This window comes from Arachis stenosperma, chromosome 9 (assembly GCF_014773155.1).
Source record: "Arachis stenosperma cultivar V10309 chromosome 9, arast.V10309.gnm1.PFL2, whole genome shotgun sequence".
Lineage (NCBI taxonomy): Eukaryota > Viridiplantae > Streptophyta > Magnoliopsida > Fabales > Fabaceae > Arachis > Arachis stenosperma.
This window is the reverse complement of record NC_080385.1, coordinates 131,165,822-131,178,247: the sequence shown is the minus strand read 5'-3', so window position 1 is coordinate 131,178,247 and position 12,426 is coordinate 131,165,822. Positions and strand designations below refer to the sequence as shown.

Here is a 12,426-nt window from a genome sequence, read left to right as displayed (position 1 = left end):
TCACAAATTCGTGCACCAAGTTTTTGGCGCCGTTGCCGGGGATTATTCGAGTTTGAACAACTAAAGGTTTATTTTATTTCTTAGATTAGGAATAATTTATTTTTATTGTTATAGAGTCATCAAATCCTGGTAGGATAGTTTCTTTTCAAACATTTCTTTTCAAAAATATTATTTTTCTTAATTAATTGTTAATTTTTCGTGAGTCTAGTGTCTTGTTCTAAGTTTGGTGTCAATTGCATCTTTTATATTTTTCTCTAGAATTTTCGTATTAGTGTTCTTTGTTCTTCCTTGATCTTCAAGTTGTTCTTGTTTATTTTCCTTGTTTGATCTTTACTTTTTCTTGTTTTGTGTCTTTTCTTGTTTTTCTTATGCTTTTTCAAACCATTAACTTTCAAAAATTATACTTTTATCCATAAAAATAATACATCTTTAAAACACGTTACATTTTTAGCTCAGTTGGTTATAGCGTGGGTTTATGTTCTTAGCAATTGGGCACCTTCTTTTGAAAATCTTTTTCAAAAACAATTTTTCTTGATTTAATCTTGTGCCAAACTTTAAGTTTGGTGTTTTCTTGTTAATCTTTTCATAATTTTCGAAAATTTTATTAAAGTTTTCTAAAAAATTTAAGTTTGGTGTTCTTTCTTTTGTTCTTGGTGTTCTTGTGAATCTTCAAGGTGTTCTTGAGTTTTTCTTGTGTCTTGATCTTAAAATTTTTAAGTTTGGTGTTCCTTGGTGTTTTCCCTCCAAAATTTTCGAAAATAAGGAGCATTAGATCTAAAAATTTTAAGTCTTGTGTCTTTTGTGTGTTTTTCTCTTTCATCATAAAATTCAAAATTCAAAAAAAAATATATCATTTCTAACTAATTTTGAACTATTTTTTCGAAATTTTTTTATAAAAATTCAGATTTCAATTTTAAAATTTTTCAAATTCTTATTACTTTTTTTTATTTTAATTTTCTTATTTATCTTATTTTATTTTGGTTTTTATTTTATTTCGAATTTTTTTAATTATAAACTAAAAATTTAAATCCACATTACCCCTTTACTCCAACATGGACATAAGCGGAAATGAACAGTCCAGGAGGACTCTGGGGTCATATGCTAGCCCCACTACTGCTTCATATGGGAGTAGTATCTGTATACCCTCTATTGGAGTTAGCAGCTTTGAGTTGAATCCTCAGCTCATTATCATGGTGCAGCAAAGCTGCCAGTATTCTGGTCTTCCACATGAAGAACCTACAGAGTTTCTGGCACAATTTTTACAAATTGCTGACACAGTACATGATAAGGAAGTAGATCAGGATGTCTACAGATTATTACTGTTTCCATTTGCTGTAAAAGATCAAGCTAAGAGGTGGTTAAATAACCAACCTAAGAACAGCATAAAAACATGGAAACAGCTGTTAAAAAAATTCCTGAATCACTATTTCCCTCCAAAACGGATGACACAGCTAAGGCTAAGCATCCAAGGCTTCAAACAAGGAGATAATGAATCCCTTTATGATGCCTGGGAGAGATACAGAGAGATGCTAAGAAAATGCCCCTCTGAAATGTTTTCAGAATGGGTGCAATTAGACATCTTCTACTATGGGCTTACAGAAAAAGCTCAGATTTCTCTAGACCACTCAGCTGGTGGATCTATACATATGAGAAAAACAATTGAAGAAGCTCAAGAGCTTATTGATACAGTTGCCAGAAATCAGCATCTGTACCTAAGCAGTGAATCTTCCATGAAAGAAGAAGCTAAAACAGTAACTGCTGAACTCAGTCCGATGGATCAGGCTAATGAATTCAATCAGCAATTAGACTTTCTAACTCAGCAGCTAGCCGAATTCAAGGAAATATTACAGGAAACAAGAATGGCTAACAGGAATATGGAAGTACAATTAAAGCAGACAGAAAAGCAACTGTCAAAATAAATAGCAGAAGAATGCCAAGCAGTTCAATTAAGAAGTGGGAAAACATTAAATACCTCACTTCAAAGCAGCAGGAAACCAAGAAATGAACAAATGGCTACTCAAAATCCCTCTGAGGACAGTCAGAGCCCAGAAAGGAATAAAGCTGGCGCTGAACGCCCAGACCATGCTCATTCCTGGCGTTCAACGCCAGAAACAAGCATGAATCCGGCGTTGAACGCCCAAAGGGAGCATGGTTCTGGCGTTCAAACGCCAGTAACAAATAAGGAGGTGGCGTCTAACGCCACTCCAGCTTCCACCCCTGGCATTCAAATGCCAGTGGGGATCAGTCACATACAAGTGCTGATGACAACCCTTCTAAAAGGCTTCCCAACCCACTTCCGTAGGTAATAAACCTGCAGCAACTAAGGTTGAGGAATACAAAGCCAAAATGCCTTATCCTCAAAAACTCCGCCAAGCGGAACAGGATAGGCAATTTGCCCGCTTTGCAGACTATCTCAGGACTCTTGAAATAAAGATTCCGTTTGCAGAAGCACTTGAGCAAATACCATCCTATGCTAAGTTCATGAAAGAGATCTTAAGTCATAAGAAGGATTGGAGGGAAACTGAAAAAGTTTACCTCACTGAAGAATGCAGTGCAGTCATTCTGAAAAGCTTACCTGAGAAGCTTAAAGATCCTGGGAGCTTTATGATACCTTGCACATTAGAGGGTACTTGTACCAAGAAAGCTTTATGTGATCTTGGGGCAAGTATCAACCTAATACCTGCATCTACTATCAGAAAGCTTGGTTTAACTGAAGAAATCAAACCAACCAGGATATGTCTTCAACTTGCTGATGGCTCCATTAAGTACCCATCAGGCGTGATTGAAGACATGATTGTCAAGGTTGGGCCATTCGCCTTTCCTACTGACTTTGTGGTGCTGGAAATGGAGGAGTGGTGCGCGAAATTGTGAACAATACTTTTTCACAACTCAAATAATCCCCGGTAATGGCTCCAAGAACTTGGTGCGCCTAATACCATGGCATTACACAACTTCGCACAACTAACCAGCAAGTGTACTGGGTCGTCCAAGTAATAAAACCTTACGTGAGTAAGGGTCGATCCCACGGAGATTGTTAGTATTGAAGCAAGCTATGGTCATCTTGTAAATCTTAGTCAGGCAGACTCAAATGTATATGATGATGATGAACGAAAATAACAGAAAAGGTAAAGATAGAGATACTTATGTATATCATTGGTGTATGAGCTTCAGACAAGTGTATGAAGATGCCTTCCCTTCCGTCTCTCTGCTTTCCTACAGTCTTCATCCAATCCTTCTTACTCCTTTCCATGGCAAACTTGTGTAGGGTCTCACTGTTGTCAGCAGCTACCTCCCATCCGCGCAGTGAAAGCTAATGCAGAGCACTCTGTCACAGTGCCGCCAATCACCGGTTTGGTTCCCTCCCCTACCGGAATAGAATCACTCTTTTGCGTCTGTCACTAACGCCCAGTAGGTTACAGGTTTGAAGCACATCACAGTCATTCAATCATTGAATCCTACTCAGAACACCACAGACAAGGTTAGACCTTCCGGATTCTCTTGAATGCCGCCATCAGTTCTTGCCTATACCACGAAGACTCTGATCTCATGGAATGGCTGGCTCGTTTGTCAGACGAGCACTCGGTTGTCAGGCGATCAACCATGCGTCATGCAATCAGAAATCCAAGAGATATTCACTAAAGCCTTGAATGCTTGTAGAACAAGAATGGTTGTCAGTCATCTTGTTCATAGGTTGAAGAACAAGTGATATCTTAGATAAAGAACAAGCGGAGTTGAATGGAAGAACAATAGTAATTGCATTAATACTCGAGGTACAGCAGAGCTCCACACCCTTAATCTATGGTGTGTAGAAACTCCACCGTTGAAAATACATAAGAACAAAGGTTAGGCATGGCCGAATGGCCAGCCTCCCAAAGGTCTAAGATAGCATAAAACAAAGATAGCTACTCAGATGTCGTCTCCAGACTCTCTGACTCTATAGTAAAAGGTCCTACTTATAGAAAACTATTACATAGATGAGTAAATGACATAAAAATCCACTTCCGGGCCCACTTGGTGTGTGCTTGGGCTGAGCAATCAAGGAAATTCGTGTAGAGACGTTTTCTGGAGTTAAACGCCAGCTCCCATGCCAGTTTGGGCGTTTAACTCCAACTTTTAATCCTGTTCCGGCGTTTAACGCTGGAATTTCTGAGGCCGGATTGCTTCGCGGGTTTGGGCCATCAAATCTTGGATAAAGTATGGACTATTATATATTGCTGGAAAGCCCTGGATGTCTACTTTCCAACGCCGTTGAGAGCGCGCCAATTGGGCTTCTGTAGCTCCAGAAAATCCACTTCGAGTGCAGGGAGGTCAGAATCCAACAGCATCTGCAGTCCTTTTGGTCTCTGAATCAGATTTTTGCTCAAGTCCCTCAATTTCAGCCAGAAAATACCTGAAATTACAGAAAAACACACAAACTCATAGTAAAGTCCAGAAAAGTGAATTTTAAATAAAAACTAATAAAAATATACTAAAATCTAACTAAAAGATATCAAAAACATACTAAAAACAATGCCAAAAAGTATACAAATTACCGCTCATCACAACACCAAACTTAAATTGTTGCTTGTCCTCAAGCAACTGAAAATCAAATAAGATAAAAAGAAGAGAATATGCAATAAATTCCAAAAACATCTGTGAAGATCAGTATTAATTAGATGAGCGGGGCTTTTAACTTTTTGCTTCTGAACAGTTTTGGCATCTCAATCTCTCCTTTGAAATCCAGAATGGTTGGCTTCTTTAGGAACTCAGAGTCCAGATAGTGTTAATGATTCTCCTAGTGAAGTATGATGATTCTTGAACATAGCTATTTATTGAGTCTTGGCTGTGGCCCAAAGCACTCTGTCTTCCAGTATTACCACCGGATACATACATGCCACAGACACATAATTGGGTGAACCTTTTCAGATTGTGACTCAGCTTTGCTAAAGTCCCCAATTAGAGGTGTCCAGGGTTCTTAAGCACACTCTTATTTACCTTGGATCACAACTCTTATTCTTTCTTTTTCTTTCTTTTTCTTTCTTTTTTCGATTTTTTTTTTTTCGATTTTTTTTTTTTTTTGAATAGCTTTTTCTTGCTTCAAGAATCATTTTATTGATTTTTCAGATCCTCAATAACATGTCTCCTTTTTCATCATTCTTTCAAGAGCCAACATTCATGAACCACAAATTCAAGATACATATGCACTGTTTAAGCATACATTCAAAGAACAAAATATTGCCACCACATCATCATAATTAAACTATTATAAAATTCAAAATTCATGCAATTCTTCCTTTTTCAATTAAGCACATTTTTATTCAAGAAAGGTGATGGATTCATAGGACATTCATAACTTTAAGGCATAGACACTAAGACACTAATGATCATAAGACACAAGCATGGATAGCATAAAGCATAGAATTCGAAAAACAGAGAGATAAAGAACAAGGAAATCAAGGAATGGGTCCACCTTAGTGATGGCGGCTCTTCCTTGCTTTTGAAGGTCCTATGGAGTGCTTGAGCTCCTCAATGTCTCTTCCTTGTCTTTGTTGTTCCTCCCTCATAATTCTTTGATCTTCTCTAATCTCATGAAGGATAATGGAGTGTTCTTGATGCTCCACCCTTAGTTGTCCCATGTTGGAACTCAATTCTCCTAGGGAGGTGTTCAGTTGCTCCCAATAGTGGTGTGGAGGAAAGTGCATCCCTTGAGGTGTCTCAGGGATCTCATGATGAGAGGGCTCCCTTGTGTACTCCATCCTTTGTTTAGTGATGGACTTGTCCTCATCAATGGGGGTGTCTCCCTCTATGTCAACTCCAACTGAATAACAGAGGTGACAAATGAGATGAGGAAAGGCTAATCTTGCCAAAGTGGAGGTCTTGTCCGCCACTTTATAGAGTTCTTGAGCTATAACCTCATGAACTTCTATTTCTTCTCTCATCATGATACTATGGATCATGATGGCCCGGTCTATGGTCACTTCGGACCGGTTGCTAGTGGGAATGATTGAGCGTTGTATGAACTCTAACCATCCTCTAGCTACGGGCTTGAGGTCATGCCTTCTTAATTGAACCGGCTTTCCTCTTGAGTCTTGCCTCCATTGTGCGCCCTCTTCACATATGACTGTGAGGACTTGGTCCAACCTTTGATCAAAGTTGACCCTTCTAGTGTAAGGATGCTCATCTCCTTGCATCATGGGCAAGTTGAACGCCATCCTCACACTCTCCGGACTGAAATCCAAGTATTTCCCCCGAACCATAGTAAGATAATTCTTTGGATTCGGGTTCACACTTTGGTCATGGTTCTTGGTGATCCATGCATTGGCATAGAACTCTTGAACCATCAAGATTCCGACTTGTTGAATGGGGTTGGTAAGTACTTCCCAACCTCTTCTTCGGATCTCATGGCGGATCTCCGGATATTCACCCTTTTTGAGTGAAAAAGGGACTTCGGGGATCACCTTTTTCAAGGCCACAACTTCATAGAAGTGGTCTTGATGCACCTTTGAGAGGAATCTATCCATCTCCCATGACTCGGAGGTGGAAGCCTTTGCCTTCCCTTTCCTCTTTTTAGAGGTTTCTCCGGCCTTTGGTGCCATAATGGTTATGGAAAAACGAAAAAGCAACGCTTTTACCACACCAAACTTAAAATGTTTGCTCGTCCTCGAGCAAAGAAGAAAGAAGGGAGTAGAAGAAGAAGAAATGAGGAAGAGGGAGATGGAGGTGTATTCGGCCAAAGGGGAAAAAGTGGTGTTTAGGTTGTGTGGAAATGAAGGGTGTAAAGAGGGGTTTATAGGAGAGAGGGGGATGAAAGTTCGGTCATTTGAGGGTGGGTTTGGGAGGGAAAGTGGTTTGAATTTGAAGTGTGAGGTTGGTGGGGTTTTATGAAGGATGGATGTGAGTGGTGAAGAGAAAGATGGGATTTGATAGGTGTTGAGGTGATTGGTGAATGGGGGAAGAAGAGAGAGTGATGGTAGGGTCCTGTGGGGTCCACAGATCCTGTAGTAGGGTCCTGTGGGGTCCACAGATCCTGTAGTGTCAAGGAAAAGGCATCCCTGCACCAATTGGCACCAAAATCCACGTTTTGGGCCAATTCTGGCGTTAAACGCCGGGCTGGTGCCCATTCCTGGCGTTTAACGCCAGGTTTTATACCTTTACTGGCGTTTAACGCCAGTTTGGTGCCCCTTTCTGGCGTTAAACGCCCAGAAAGGTGCCAGACTGGGCGTTAAACGCCCATCTGCTAGGCTGACTGGCGTTTGAACGCCAGCAGCATCTTCCTCCAGGGTGTGCTGTTTTTCTTCCTGTTTTTCATTCTGTTTTTGCTTTTTCATTATTTTATGACTTCTTATGATCATCAACCTACAAAAAAGATAAAAACAAAAGAAAATAATTAATTATAAAACATTGGGTTGCCTCCCAACAAGCGCTTCTTTACTGTCACTAGCTTGACAGAGGTCTCTCATGGAGCCTCAGAAATGCTCAGAACCTTGTTGAAACCTCCCAACACCAAACTTAGAGTTTGAATGTGGGGTTTCAACACCAAACTTAGAGTTTGATTGTGGCCTCCCAACACCAAACTTAGAGTTTGACTGTGGGGGCTCTGTTTGGCTCTGTTTTGAGAGAAGCTCTTCATGCTTCTTCTCTATGATGATAGAGGGATATCCTTGGGCCTTAAATACCATGGATTCTTCATTCACTTGAATGATCAACTCTCCTCCATCAACATCAATCACAGCCTTTGCTGTGGCTAGGAATGGTCTGCCAAGGATGATGGATTCATCCATGCACTTCCCAGTCTCTAGGATTATGAAATCAGTAGGGATGTAATGGTCTTCAACCTTAACCAGAACATCCTCTACAAGTCCATAGGCTTGTTTTCTTGAGTTGTCTGCCATCTCTAGTGAGATTTTTGCAGCTTGCACCTCAAAGATCCCTAATTTCTCCATTACAGAGAGGGGCATGAGGTTTACACTTGACCCTAAGTCACACAAGGCCTTCTTGAAGGTCATGGTGCCTATGGTACAAGGTATAGAAAACTTCCCAGGATCCTGCCTCTTTTGAGGCAGTTTCTGCCTAGACAAGTTATCCAGTTCTTTGGTGAGCAAGGGAGGTTCATCTTCCCAAGTCTCATTTCCAAATAACTTGTCATTTAGCTCCATGATTGCTCCAAGGTATTTAGCAACTTGCTCTTCAGTGACATACTCATCCTCTTCAGAGGAAGAATACTCATCAGAGCTCATGAAAGGCAGTAGTAAGTCCAAGGGAATCTCTATGGTCTCAGTTTGAGCCTCAGATTCCCAAGGTTCCTCATTGGGGAACTCACTGGAGGCCAGTGCACGCCCATTGAGGTCTTCCTTAGTGGCGTTCACTGCCTCTTCTTCCTCCCAGAATTCGGCCATATTGATGGCTTTGCACTCTCCTTTTGGATTTTCTTCAGTGTTACTTGGGAGAGTGCTTGGAGGAAGTTCAGTAATTTTCTTGCTCCGCTGACCCACTTGTCCTTCCAAGTTTCTAATGGAGGATCTTGTTTCATTCATGAAACTTTGAGTGGTCTTTATTAGATCAGAGACCATGGTTGCTAAGTCAGAATTATTCTGCTTAGAACTCTCTGTCTGTTGCTGAGAAGATGATGGAAAAGGCTTGCTATTGCTAAGCCTGTTTCTTCCACCATTATTATTGAAACCTTGTTGAGGTCTCTCTTGATTCTTCCATGAGAGGTTTGGGTGATTTCTCCATGAAGAATTATAGGTATTACCATAGGGTTCTCCTAGGTAATTCACCTCTTCCATGGAAGGGTTCTCAGGATCATAGGCTTCTTCCTCAGATGAAGCATCCTTAGTACTGTTTGGTGCATTTTGCATTCCAGACAGACTTTGAGAAATCAAATTGACTTGTTGAGTCAATATTTTGTTCTGAGCCAATATGGCATTCAGAGCATCAATCTCAAGAACTCCTTTCTTCTGACCAGTCCCATTGTTCACAGGATTCCTTTCAGAAGTGTACATGAATTGGTTATTTGCAACCATTTCAATCAGTTCTTGAGCTTCTGCAGGCGTCTTCTTCAAATGAAGAGATCCTCCTGCAGAGCTATCCAAAGACATCTTGGATAGTTCAGAGAGACCATCATAGAAAATACCTATGATGCTCCATTCAGAAAGCATGTCAGATGGACATCTTCTGATTAATTGTTTGTATCTTTCCCAAGCTTCATAGAGGGATTCTCCATCCTTCTGTCTGAAGGTTTGGACTTCCACTCTAAGCTTACTCCATCTTTGTGGAGGAAAGAACTTTGCCAAGAAGGCATTGACTAGCTTTTCCCAAGAGTCCAGGCTTTCTTTAGGTTGAGAGTCCAACCATATTCTAGCTCTGTCTCTCACAGCAAAAGGGAATAGCATCAGTCTGTAGACCTCAGGGTTAACCCCATTAGTCTTGACTGTGTCACAGATTTGCAAGAACTCAGCTAAAAACTGATGAGGATCTTCCATTGGAAGTCCATGAAACTTGCAATTCTGTTGCATTAGAGAAACTAATTGAGGCTTAAGCTCAAAGTTGTTTGCTCCAATGGCAGGGATTGAGATGCTTCTCCCATAGAAATCAGGAGTAGGTGCAGTAAAGTCACCAAGCACCTTCCTTGCATTGTTGGCATTGTTGTTGTTTTCGGCTGCCATGTCTTCTCCCTTGAAGAATTCGGTCAAGCCCTCTAAAGAGAGTTGTGCTTTGGCTTCTCTTAGCTTTCTCTTCAAGGTCCTTTCAGGTTCAGGATCAGCTTCAACAAGAATGCCTTTGTCTCTGCTTCTGCTCATAAGAAATAGAAAAGGAAGAAGAGAATGTGGAATCCTCTATGTCACAGTATAGAGATTCCTTGAAATGTCAGAGGAAAAGAGAAATAGTAAGAAGAAGGAGAAGGAGAATTCGAATTTTAATAGATAAAATTCGAATTGTGCATTTAGAAGGAGTAGTACTCCATAAATAGAAGGATGTGGGAAGGAGGGAAGAGAATTTTCGAAAATTCAATTAAAAAAATTTGAAAACATTTTGAAAAATGTTAATTGATTTTCGAAAATCAAAGTGGAAAAGAGATAAAGTGATTTTTGAAAAAGATTTTGAAATTAGAAATTAAAAAGATTTGATTGAGAATTATTTTGAAAAAGATGTGGTTAAAAAGATTTAATTAAAAAGTTATGGGTTTAAAAAGATGTGATTGAGAAGATATGATTTGAAAACATTTTTAAAAGATATGATTTGAAAACAATTTGAAAAGATATGATTTTGAAAATTAATGACTTGCCTAACAAGAAAAGATATGATTGAAACATTTAAACCTCTCTCAACAGAAAAGGCAACAATCTTGTGATGTTCAATCAAATCATTAATTGTTGGTAAGTATCTTTTTAAAAGGAAAGAAATTGAATTTGAAAACATTTGATTGAAAAGATTTGATTTGAAAAAGATTTGATTTGAAAAACTAAGAAAAATTGATTTTGAAAACAAAATCTTCCCCCTGGCACCATCCTGGCGTTAAACGCCCAGAATGGTATACATTCTGGCGTTTAACGCCCAAAATGCACCCCTTTTGGGCGTTAAACGCCCAACCAGGTGCCCTGGCTGGCGTTTAAACGCCAGTCTGCCTTCTTCACTGGGCATTTTGAATGCTCAGCTTTTTCTGTATAATTCCTCTGCAGTTGGTTCTGAATCTTCAATTCCTTGTATCATTGACTTGAAAAGACTCAAATTAAAAATATTTTTTGGATTTTTCTATTAATCAAAATGCAACAAGAATCAAATAACAATGCATGCAAGACACCAAACTTAGCAGTTTGTGCACTACTGACACTAACAATATGAGAATGCATATGAGACACACAAAATACTTCAAGTCAATAGAATTCAAAGATCAAAACAAGAAATATATGCATGAATTCGAAAATTATAACAAAAACATGCATTTGACACTAAACTTAAGATGAGACTCTAGACTCAAACAAGAAACATAAAATCTTTTTGGTCTTTTTATGGTTTTATAAAATTTTTTTTTGTGTTTTTCGAAAATTAAGTGGAAAAAAGGCATCAAAATTCTTAATGAGAATTCCAGGAATCAGTGCAATGCTAGTCTAAGACTCCGGTCCAGGAATTAGACATGGCTTCACAGCCAGCCAAGCTTCCAAGGAAAGCTTCGGTCCAAAACACTAGACATGACCAAAGGTCAGCCAAATCTTAGCAAATCACTGCTCCAAGAGCAAGATTGATACGAAATCAACAAGCTCTTGTGGTGATAAATTGAAACCTCGGTCCAATCAGATTAGACATGGCTTCTCAGCCAGCCAGATTTCAACAAATCATCATGAAACTCTAGAATTCACCTTCAAGAATTTCGAAAAAAAATACCTAATCTAAGTAACAAGATGAACCGTCAGTTGTCCAGCCTAAACAATCCCGGGCAATAACACCAAGAACTTGATGTTGTTGCCGGATCTTGGCATCTGATGTTACCACAAGCTTGCTCAAACATGAACAATCCCCGGCAACGGCGCCAAAAACTTGGTGCGCGAAATTGTGAACAATACTTTTTCACAACTCAAATAATCCCCGGTAATGGCTCCAAGAACTTGGTGCGCCTAATACCATGGCATTACACAACTTCGCACAACTAACCAGCAAGTGTACTGGGTCGTCCAAGTAATAAAACCTTACGTGAGTAAGGGTCGATCCCACGGAGATTGTTAGTATTGAAGCAAGCTATGGTCATCTTGTAAATCTTAGTCAGGCAGACTCAAATGTATATGATGATGATGAACGAAAATAACAGAAAAGGTAAAGATAGAGATACTTATGTATATCATTGGTGTATGAGCTTCAGACAAGTGTATGAAGATGCCTTCCCTTCCGTCTCTCTGCTTTCCTACAGTCTTCATCCAATCCTTCTTACTCCTTTCCATGGCAAACTTGTGTAGGGTCTCACTGTTGTCAGCAGCTACCTCCCATCCGCGCAGTGAAAGCTAATGCAGAGCACTCTGTCACAGTGCCGCCAATCACCGGTTTGGTTCCCTCCCCTACCGGAATAGAATCACTCTTTTGCGTCTGTCACTAACGCCCAGTAGGTTACAGGTTTGAAGCACATCACAGTCATTCAATCATTGAATCCTACTCAGAACACCACAGACAAGGTTAGACCTTCCGGATTCTCTTGAATGCCGCCATCAGTTCTTGCCTATACCACGAAGACTCTGATCTCATGGAATGGCTGGCTCGTTTGTCAGACGAGCACTCGGTTGTCAGGCGATCAACCATGCGTCATGCAATCAGAAATCCAAGAGATATTCACTAAAGCCTTGAATGCTTGTAGAACAAGAATGGTTGTCAGTCATCTTGTTCATAGGTTGAAGAACAAGTGATATCTTAGATAAAGAACAAGCGGAGTTGAATGGAAGAACAATAGTAATTGCATTAATA

At 39.8% G+C, this 12,426-nt stretch overlaps 1 non-coding gene across 1 annotated transcript; it reads left to right on the top strand.

Moving 5' to 3' along the window:
- Positions 1–9,135: 9,135 nt before the first annotated feature.
- LOC130952864 (small nucleolar RNA R71) lies at positions 9,136–9,239 on the top strand. Its single transcript, XR_009075040.1, has one exon. It is a non-coding gene; the product is annotated as a small nucleolar RNA R71 (small nucleolar RNA).
- Positions 9,240–12,426: the final 3,187 nt, after the last annotated feature.